The 11,349-nt window shown below is 46.2% G+C and overlaps 1 pseudogene; it reads left to right on the forward strand.

Annotated features, from left to right (window-relative positions):
* Positions 1–6,136: 6,136 nt before the first annotated feature.
* The window catches only part of LOC102419738, a 9,688-nt pseudogene continuing 4,475 nt past the window's right edge, over positions 6,137–11,349 (forward strand).

An 11,349-nucleotide genomic window follows, 5' to 3' on the forward strand; every position in this document is an offset into this window, starting at 1 on the left:
TGTGAGAGGGCACAGGACAGGCTGAGGGACCCCCCTCCAGTGCACGAATTTTGTGCACAAGGCCTCTAGTATAATAATAATATGAAGTGATATGAAAAAATAGCAAATAAAGTTTCAAAACATATAATAGAGAACTAAAATGCATAAATATGTCACGATATATATTTATATACTGTATATGAGGCCACTAGAACCATAAGAAATGCAAAAAATTCACTGGTAATAACTCATTCTCGAATAGTCCCCTTAAAAATCAAATTGCCCCCCTGTGGGGCATGTTCCCACATTGGGAACCACTGATCTAGTCACTTTTGTATTTAAACAACCAAAGCCTTTACACTGTAGAAGGGACTTGCCTCAGGTGATGGACTGGGGATGGTGGCCACCCTGTTTAGCCTTTGTCCTCAAGGGTCTGCGGTGATGGACACAGGCAGACCCGGATCTAGCCTACCTGACAAGTAGACAGCTGCTGAGTGACTGAAGGCTCAAGTCTCACTTGTCTCTGGGACTTCACACCTTGGGCAGCCCTGTGGTGGATTTGCACAGAAGCTCATCGCAGCCTTCAGGGGACCAACACCAATCAGACAGCCTGGAAAACAAAGGATGTACCCCTGGTCAATTTTAAGTGGGGCTATTTCCATCAAGGGGGATTAATGAAGTAGCATCTCTCACCTGGACTACTGCAAAGCATCCTATCTGGTTCTACTGCTCCCTGTCTACCATCCTTCTAATCTGTTTTCCATCTGTTATCTAGAAATGTGTGTGTGTGTGTGTGTGTGTGTGTGTGTAACATATGCATAACCTGCAATTTACTATTTAACTGCTTTAAGTGTACAGTCCAGTGGCATTAAGTACATTCACACAGCTGTGCAACCATCACCACAATCCATCTCCAGAACTTGTTCATCTTCTCAAACTAAAACTCTGTCTCCATTAAACAACAGCTTCCCATTCCCTCCCAACCCCTGCCCCTGGCATGCACCATTCTAATTCCTGTCTCCGTGGTGTACTGCTCTGAGCACCTCATGTAAGTGGAAGGATGCTACTTCATTAATCCCCCTTGATGGAAATAGCCCCACTTAAATTATTTCTTTTGTGTGTGTGTATGGCTTACTTCATGTAACATAATGTCTTTAAAGTTCACCCATGGTGCAGCATGTGTCAGAATTTCCTTCCTTTTTAAGGCTGAATACCACTCCATTGTGTGGATGGACCACATTTTATTTACCTGTTCATGCATCAGTGCACATTTAGGTTGTTTTGGAATCTTCTCTTTCAAAATGCTAATCCCTTTATATCCCTGCAGTGAGATACGCCCCACATCTTTAACAAGCTGGTGAGGTTGTGCAACTCTTCCAGGCTTTCTCACCTCCCTCCATCCTGGGGCCTCACCCTCATTCCTCCAGGTGCCGACTGGGTGTTGGCCTGGGAAGCTGTTCCCACCTTAGCTGGGCAACTCACTGTGCAGGTCTCTGCTTCCTCCTTGTCACTGCCTCCAGAGTCCCATCCGAATGAATGAAGAGGGCAGGTTGGCTCTCTCTGGGCTCCCTCGTGTTTCCTCCTAGCACCACTCACACCTGTCACTATACATCTGGTTCTGTGTGTGAGACCTGCTTCCGCCACTGAACTCAAGCCTAGGGTTTTGTTCACTCTGTATTTCTAGCACTTAACAAAGCGTCTGGGCAGACATTGCGTGTTCAACAAATATTCATGTAATGAAAGAAGGAGTGTTAGAAGAAGCACGGGGATAGAAGCAGCTGACTCAGATTTGAACCTTAGCTCTGATGACCTTGAGTGAGACCCCTAGTTTTTCTGAGTTTAGTTTCCTCACTGCTTCAGGGCCAATTGTATCAATCTTGCAGGTTTGTTGGGAGAAGGAAGGGACGAGAGCACCAGCACAGTGCCGCACACACAGTAGGTGCTCAGCAATGTCACTGCTCTTTTCTCTTAGCACAGATCCAGTCTGACGGGGGTAAGGGTCAGAATGCGTTTGCTCCCATAAGCGCCCCAAATTGTACCACTCACATATGACGTGGCATGTCCATTGGAGAGAAGGATGATGGGAAGGTTCTGAGGCTCTGGGCACCTCAGGAGGTCCAGAGTCTCTCTTTTCAAGTCCTGAACCTCTTACCTTGTCTCCATCAGCAATTCCATTGCTTGACCTTATTCTGAGTCATAGACACTAATGTCAGTGGGGATGGAGGTGAAGATGTGGGGGAGGAGCTGGAAATCCTTCCTAGAATTCAGTAACTTGGACACTGAACTCTCCTGCCAACAGGAAGGCTCAACATGATTGTGTAAAATAGCCAGTGGTTGGGATGTTCTATTCTTTTGTCCCCTGCACTGTTCTCAGGAGTGAGCTGAGGGCCCACTGCATCAGCACAGTCCTTCTTCGAGGGTCACTGGGCTCAGGGAGAGCCGGCCCCTGGGTGCTCCTGGGCATCACTAGAGCAAAGAGCAGTGCAGGCACACAGCTGATGGCAGAGTGATTGTCCCAATTTGAAATGCTGGGACCGAGCCTTAAAGCAGGGCTGAAAGAGAGAAACTATGAATTTGTTTTTTTTAGATTCAGGCATTACTTTTCAGATTCAGGGCTGAGAATGGCCCTTCCATTATGTGGGACACCTCCACAGGGACTTCCTCTTCAAATATCTGCTGGGTCAGGTTCTGTCTATGCAAATCATTTTCAGCATTTGTTCTGCTTCTCATTAACATAGTATCTCCTGGGCCTTCACCCTAGCCTCTCGCCTCTGAAACATTTCCCAGGCAAGAGATAGAAGCTCAGCGGGGAGGGGAAATACCCGCCTCTTTGTGAAGGAGGTAGAATTTTATTCTCATCTCCTCTGGCTGCTGTATTATTGTATGCAATATCCACACTCCAGAAGGTTTATTTTTTTTTAATTAAGAACAAATTAAAGATAAGATTAACTACTCCTGGATTAAGAAGCCCCAGAATCTCAAAAAAGTTCTAAATTCCCCCTTTAGCACCCTGATCACAATACTATGCTCATTATCTAGGAAATGGCCCATTGCCCCTAAATGTCACCATTTTAGTTTGTCACTTGATTTGCATACACACATGGATGGCTCTTTGATTCTGTGTGGGGTGCTATCAGCCTGTCTCCAAATCCACTCTTTCTTTATACCAACACTATCCCGGCACTTAGTAGTGTGAACCTGAGGGAGAAAAAAAAAGACACCTAATAAGAAATGGCCCCTGGTGGCTAACTGGGCTCAAATTAAAAAACAAAACCACAGAACCTAGCAGCCATTTATGCACAGGCCTTCTCACTCAAACTGCACTTCATAGAGAAGCCAGTGCTGAACTGCCTACCTACACTGTGTTTCTGCCAGCCGAGCCAGCCCTTAGAAAGGAGGTCCTGGAATCCTATTTCAACCAATAGAACTGAGGCTTTCCCCATCCAATCAGAGGTGTGCAGATCCAACCAATCAGAGTGGCTCTATTCTGACCAATCAAGACAGTGCCTTTGAGACCAATCAAACTGTGAAGATTTGGAGTTCTCATTTGCATGAGGACTAACCAATCAGTGGTTCATATAAGCCAGCTCCCCTCTCTGGCTCCAGGAGCCACAATTTCCCTTTCCATTGAAGATTGAAGACTGTCTCCCTGGCTGAGTTGAAACACTGAAATACTGAAGATGCCTCGCCAGAGGAGAGTGGAGTAAAGCAGACCAGCATGGAGCAGAGCTGGTCTAGGCAGAGAGGGGCCTGGCCCTACGGCTGCCTCACAGCCATGCTATTTTCACAGCTGTGCTGGATCACAATTGAACTGTTTTGCACTGAAGAAAGTTTCCTTTGTCACCGCACCCCAAATTGGGAATTCCTGTTGGCATTGAATTGGTGCCAAAGACCATTGGTGGACAGTAGGGAGACACAGGAGAGCACTCAACCCACACTTGGGAAGTTGAATTTATGTCATATTGTGGAATTCTGGCTTTGAGGAGCCTCTGTTTCTGAAGTGGTAAAAGCAAGGGTATAGAACCACATATCTATACTAATAAAAGCCTATGTGGTCGTCATGCCCTCACACCACAATGAGTGATCACCAGGAGGCTGTGTGCGCAGCGGGCACGCACTGGTGGGGGGGTGGGGGGCCTGCATGAGCTATGAGGTGCTCGCAGGTGGGCGGAGACTTGACTCTGCGTCCCCTGCGGGGACTTGACCAGGAGGTGCATGGGGGAGCAGATAGCGGCTGCCACTACCCAGGTCCAGCCCGAGGCTCAGGCAAGCCACCGATGGCAGCTGCTGCTGTCCAGGGCCGGCCTGAGGCTCAGGCAAGCTTCAGTGGCTGCAAGGGCTGAGGTTCAGGCGGCCTCGCAGCCGGCAGTGGCAGCAGCAGAGGCACGATGGGGTGTCGCCTTCCCCTGATCACTGGGTTGCCTCCCGCAGAAGGAGGCTGAGGCAGCAGCAGTGAGGGGGTGATGGGGGCAGTGCCTTGCCCTGATCAGCCGGTCGCCTCCTGCAGAGGGAGGCCAGACTGTGGCTTAGGCCCTAAACCATCAGTAGGACATCCCCTAAGGCAGCAGTTCTCAACCTGTAGGTAGCGGCCCCTTTGGGGGTCGAACGACCCTTTCACAGGCGTCGCCTAAGACCATCGGAAAACACATATATAATTACACATTGTTTTTGTGATTAATCACTATGCTTTAATTATGTTCAATTTGTAACAATGAAAATACATCCTGCATATCAGATATTTACATTAAGATTCATAACAGTAGCAAAATTACAGTTATGAAGTAGCAACGAAAATAATTTTATGGTTGGGGATCACCACAACATGAAGAACTGTATTAAAGGGTCGCGGCATTGGGAAGGTTGAGAACCACTGCCCTCAGGGTTCCCCAGACTGTGAGAGAGAGACAGCCCAGGGCTGAGGTAGCCCCCCCCCCCCCCCCCCAGTGCATGAATTTTAGTGCACTGAGCCTCTAGTAAAATATAATCTCAGCTATGAATACACACACACACACACACACACACACACACACACACACTGGTGCACACATGCAAGAAAAAAATGAAAAGACTGCACACTATCACCATAGTGTAAAAGAGGTTATCTCAGGGTGGTTGGAATTACAATTGGTTTTTAGTTTTTTTCCAAAATGTCTATAGGAGCATATATTACTTTAGTAATAAAAAAATAACCTTTGTATTTCCTCTATAAAAGTACCCTTGAAATTGGTTAATTCGTAAGTATTCATCAGGCAATATTTTCAGAGGAACTAATGAACAGACAGCTCAGAGTAAGGCCTTGAAGAAATGAACATGGCATCAATATCTGAGTCTGGGGGAGAGACCCAATGGGGACAGAGAAGAAGAAAGGGCCTGTCCCTCAGGACAGTATCACCGACACCATAGCTTTCTGACTAATGGTTTTCTGAGCCTCTCATGCACAGCCTTCTGCCACCTCCACAGTCTGACACTGAGAGCTCTGGGCAGCCCAGCAGCTGGAAAACCTCCATTCCTAAGCTTTAAGGTGACACTCAAGCCTGTATTATCAGTCAATGATTCAACCAGGAAAATGGAAATATCTCCAACTATTGAGGGAAACAAACAAAGGAAACCGTTTTTACTGGTGTGAGGCCAATAGGGGATTGTGAAGCCACAGAGAGATTAGCACTAGCAGCAAGCCACCGGCACCTGTAGGCAGGGGGGACAAAAGGAGTGGGCGTAGGGTGACCCTGAGGGAGCTGGGCCTTCCTGGTAGATCCAGAGCCATGGAGGACCCTGGAGGACAGGGGAGGGAAGCCCTGGCTTCTCCCTTCCTCCCTCTCGTCTTCCACCAGCGCCTCCTGTGCTAAACCTTGCTGGAAGCAGCCGAGCAGGTGCCCTGGTTATATGAGGGCACACAGGCTGCAGGCTGGCACACTATCTACCCTTGGGCCAAAGGAACTGTGTTGCCAGCCCACCCACCGCAGTCCCTTCCAGTTCACCATCTGCTAGCAGGACATATTTAATCATCCAGGTAATATTTTTTTCTAGTCTACATAACCTGCAAAATTGCAAAGATGGAAACGTTTAGTTTAATTGGAACTCCTGATGTGTTTACACAGAAGGGCACTGTGGTTTCAGGATACTAGTTACTCCTGGCCCTGGCTTCCAAGTTCACCCCATGGAGAATGGCCATGGAGCCAAGGATAAGAGGGTGAGCTTTATGACACTGGAGCTGACTTGAAAATTAGTCCTTGCCTGGACAAAATGGGGGCTTTCTCCTCTCTTTCCCCAAATCCCAAACCTAACATCCCCACTTAGCAGCAGATGGAGGACCAGGGGAATGGCAGGCCTCCAACTCAGGAAGGGGTGCGTGGGGACAGGAAACCAAGACAGAAAGGACACTTCTCCCCCACTCCAGGCAAGCAGGTCCAAGAGAAGAAGTCTGGAGCCTGGTTTTATTCAGAGGCACCGGGCCTTACCCCTACTGTTGATAAAGGGTCTCATCCATCAGATTACTACTTCTCCCTTGTGGAGAGAAAAAAAGGGTAATGCATAGAAGAACTTATCTTATGAGCCAAGGCAGGAATTAAAGAAAAGAAAGAGGAGGTATGCTTCCTCCCCCTTCACTCCAAACTGTGCAGCCTCAGCATTAAAGGTGAAGTCACGTGTGAAAGGAAAGCCAAGGTATCTACTGGACTATACTGAATGAGAGAACATAAAACCACTCAGACCTCTGCAATGAGATATAATCTCTAATTAATCTTTTGTTTATATTTACTTCCAGTTCCTTATATGACCCTATTTTTGATAAATATAATAAAAATGATCATGCATATGTATAGTTTTATATTCTGTTTTTTTTAAATTAACACTATATCATAAATATTTTAATCTTCAAGTACTCCTTTAAAATCCTACATTTTAGGTTACAGCAGTCCATCTAATGATTGTTAAAAAATGTAGATGTAATTGTAAGGCTTTCTCTACATTGTATAAATATGGTCGCACCTCTTCTATTGTCTTTTTAAGTTAAATTAATTGCTGAAGCACCGTAGGCCCTTTGAGCAGAAAGTCCATTTCATCCCCTCAAGATTCCCCTGCCTGCCCAAGTCTCACCCAAGTTCTCCAAGAACACTTGAACCCTCCTTCTCCCAAGAGGACTCCAGATACCAAGCTAACAAAACTGGAGACCCAGCTGTCCAGCTGTGCAGTTTCCTCTGCCTGCCACAAGGTGACAGCGTTGAAGAATAGCCCTGTGCACTCTACTGGGCAGTAACCCTCCATCCGTCCTAGGAGGTCCTTGCTGGTCCAGCCCCTTTGTGGTTTACATTTCCACCCCCAGGCATTGTTCTCTAAGACACAGCCACTGGCAAAGACTTGTGGGGTTTTGAGGCACTTCCAAAATCAGTCATATATTGTTCTGCAGTCAATTCCACTACCAGTTCTTAGGCTTTTGCTATGAACTTGCAACATGAGCCTTGACTCTCTTCCTCCAGAATAACTTTATTTCAGGGTCTTGTTCATTTCCCTGCCACTAGATTTTAGCTCCCCTTTTGTACCTGATAGATCTTTCTAAATTCAAATTTGGGAAGCAGCATTGGACTGTTGACTCTGGGCTTCTTAGGCAAACCAATCTACTTCCTCCCCAGTTGACAACCCTGCAAATCAAGAGGTATGTTAGCTTTTGCTAGACCATTCAGGAAAACAACATGTTTTATGTTGTCTTCTTCTTTGTTCTTTTTTTTTTGAAAGTGGATGCCTCCCTGCCCTATGTTTATAGGAGACTAGTAACACCTTTTTTTTTTCAGATTGAAGATCTGCTTCACTGTGATTTTCTATACCTATCTTGTCCTGAAACCCTAATATGCAAATCGACCGAACGGCAGAACCACCAGTCGCTATGAGTGCACTGACCACCAGGGGCAAGATGCTCAATGCAGGAGCTGCCCCCTGGTGGTCAGTGCTCTCTCACAGGGGGAGCACCGATCAGCCAGAAGCCGGGTTCACGGATGGCGAGTGCAGTGGCAGTGGTGGGAGCCTCTCCCACCTCTGCTGCAGTGCTAAGGAGCAGCGAGCTGAGCAGTAAGGAGCAACAAGCCGGCAGGCGGTAAGGAGCGAGGGGTCCTAGACTGCGAGAGGGCACAGGCCAGGCTAAGGGAACCCTCCTCAGTGCACAAATTTTGTGCACTGGGCCTCTAGTGTCTTAATAAGCTAAAGTCTCACCTCCAAGCAACCCTGTGACCTAATCGCTGCCCTTTTGCTAATCTTTAGGTTGTTGACATATTTTAAATATTATAATAAATAATGTTGACTTTGGTTAAAACATGGCAAATTGTCATGTGTTTATCCCCACTCCCTCCAGATATGCTATTGGGAGGGCGGGGTGGGGGGGGGGGAGGAAACAATAGAAGAAAATGTATCACAGAGCTACATACTGGGGAAACATACCATGGATAGAAAGGAAATGTTGAGACATTCTGATGTGATGATAACAATAGCTGTGCGGCTTTACTGTGTTCCCAGTGCAGTGTGATGCTTTTCATGTATCATATCATTTAATGTGCATAGCGACCCTGTGAGGTGGACAGGTGGAAGCTATAAAGTAGAGGGAACTGGACGATGGGGAAGCAAGCCCTACTTAGCCTTCTGTTTCACACAGGGAAAGAAGAGGAGGCTCTGCTAAGAAATCACTGGATGCCTTTACCCAACCAAGCCCAAGCTTCAGCTGGTCATGGGACAGTGGTAAGGGGGAGATAAGGAGTTGAAGGGCAAATATATCAGGGAGCTGTGGATGCTCCCACAAAAACAGACTTTAGCTCCTAAAACCTCCAAGGTTTCAGCCTCCCCTGAGCTCCTTTGGGGGTGAGGGGGGGGGGCTGAGGGGAGAAGAGGATGCAGACCCTGCCCCATCCAGTCCAGACTCCAGTAGGGCAAGGGCTGGACAAGGGAGCTGGTTGGGAAGAGCATTGCTGTGTTGTCTGTTCTCACTTGGAGTTACTTCCAGAGCCCACTCTGCCCGCCAGCGGCACGGGGACCTACTGCCACACTGTTTCCCTTGCCCAAACCAGGAGAACTCCTCTTGGACTAGGCTTTTCTTTTCTCCCAATGAGCCATGGGATAAAAATCTCAGGATTCCATAGACCAGTCCAAGCTTTTCAGGAGTTTGTTTTTACTGCTTCCTTATTTTCAGTCCAAAGCAATATTAAACAACAGTTGGCTGTCCCCACACTGGCTCAGCCACCTGCTGGAGGCAGAGCTTCCTCACCCCGAAGGTCCTGTTCGCCCGCCTATAGGGCTGTATAAAAAGAGTTGCTGGCAACTAAATGATTGCCTCAAAGTGGGGAGATGTTTTTACCCCTTTTATAACCTATCCCAGGGCACAAATGATTGGCAGTGGTGAGATCAGGTCAGTACTCCAGTGCCCAGTTGGGGCAGCTCTGGTGGACAAATCCCTTTCTGTTGTTTAGAAGGGACATTATGCAGCTGGCTGGTGAAACTTTCGAACAGGAATTTTGTAATCATCACGTGTGCAATTTATCTGCTTGAAAAAGGCATACATAAACCTTGACCTAATATATTTGTTAGCTATTGTTTCTTAGTTTTATCTCCACTGCAAAACTGAGGAAAATTCTTATTTTGTTGATGGGAGGAGGGATTTCAAGCTAACAAACAGGAACTGTTCAAGCACATTAACAATGCAGCCTGGGGCAAGAACAGCCTCTGCTGCCTGCAGCTATACAGGATGTCAGTTGTTGGGGGAGAGCGTCCATGGTGTGTGACATACTCACAAAAACAATTACTGAATATTTGTGGAGGATTAATTAGCAGTTTGAAGGAAGGAAAGCATCAAAATAGATGCCTGCCTCCACCTAGAATGGTTTGGCACAAAGAACAGTTAGCGCCTCTCCTATCTTTGAACCCCTGCACATAAAAAGTGTTCAATAAACAAAATCATGTTGTTATCAGAATCATGTTGTTATTATCTACTAAATTAATTTATGTACTCAGGTCTCTTTTATCATACTACTTTGATGTAGTGAATCATATATATATATATATATATAATATGTATATGAGAAAATTCAGTGTCAATTTTTAAAAAATATATATTTTATTGATTTTAGAGAGGAAGGGAAAGGAAGAGAGAGAGATAGAAACATCAATGATGAGAGAGAATCATTGATTGGCTGCCTCCTGCACATCCCCTACTGGGGATCGAGCCTGCAACCCAGGCATGTGCCCTTGACTGGAATTGAACCTGGGACCCTTCAGTCCACAGGCCAGTGCTCTATCCATTGAGCCAAACCAGCTAGGGCAGTGTCAATTTTTATGACTTTGCTACAAATGCTGAACAATGACTAATTTGAATAAAGTTGTATATAGCGTGGTTGTCTTAGTATTTGTCAAGGTAGAAAAACTGGTTCACATGGAAGCCACCCCCCACTTCCTTTGTTCTCCAAACACATACCAATGATAGGCAAAACATCTAAACACAGTTGAAATGCATAACCATCTGCATAACCATCTCAACATCAAGATCAGCATGTCTTCAAACCAGAACCGGATACAAACATAAAGATATTATCATATCATATCACAGGTGTACCGGGCAGTCATATTGTTGTCTGTGTAAATGGCTTCCCCTGGGGTAGAGCTCCCATGGGACCAGGAGGCCAAAAGTGCTCCAGAGAGGGCAGCAGCTGGACCAGGTTGTTAATAAAACAGCCAATAGGAGCTGTGAAAAGATATAGAACCCTGCTCAGGACTGTGCTTGGCATTAGTGGCATGTCTGCCAGAGTAAACATTTGTCATTTGTGGCTGCTTAATATTTTGACCACCTTCCTCACATGGTGACAATTCTCTATGTTGTCTTGCTTTCCCAAAGTGGAAGTCAGAAAATCTGCATTCCTGGAGTTCCCTGGAGCAAGGCTGCAGGCACACTCCTCTTCCATGCCAATCAGATGCGTCTCCATGAGGGTGTGGACTTGATAGTGAGAAATGTGTCATGTCCCACAAAATTCATAGGTTGAAACCCTAACCATCACAGTGACTTGTTTGGAAATAGGGGCTTAAAGGAGGCAATTAAGGAGGTCATAAGGTGGGATCTTAATCCAATTGGATGGGTGTCCTTATAAGAAAAGGAAGAGACACCAGGGATGTCTGAGCAGAGAGAATAGGCCCTGTGAGGACACAGGGAGAGGAGGCATTCACGAGACAGGGAAAATCCTTATGGGAAATAATCCAGATGACCCATCGACTTAATTGTCTTACTGTATAATTAATTTTTTGTTCGCTGAGGTATTAAATGGTAGTTTACTCGACTTTATATATAAAACTAGCAGAATATGACTATTTCTAATGTCTGCTTCTTCATTTTTCAGCAATGAATGT

This window comes from Myotis lucifugus, unplaced genomic scaffold (assembly GCF_000147115.1).
Source record: "Myotis lucifugus unplaced genomic scaffold, Myoluc2.0 scaffold_227, whole genome shotgun sequence".
Lineage (NCBI taxonomy): Eukaryota > Metazoa > Chordata > Mammalia > Chiroptera > Vespertilionidae > Myotis > Myotis lucifugus.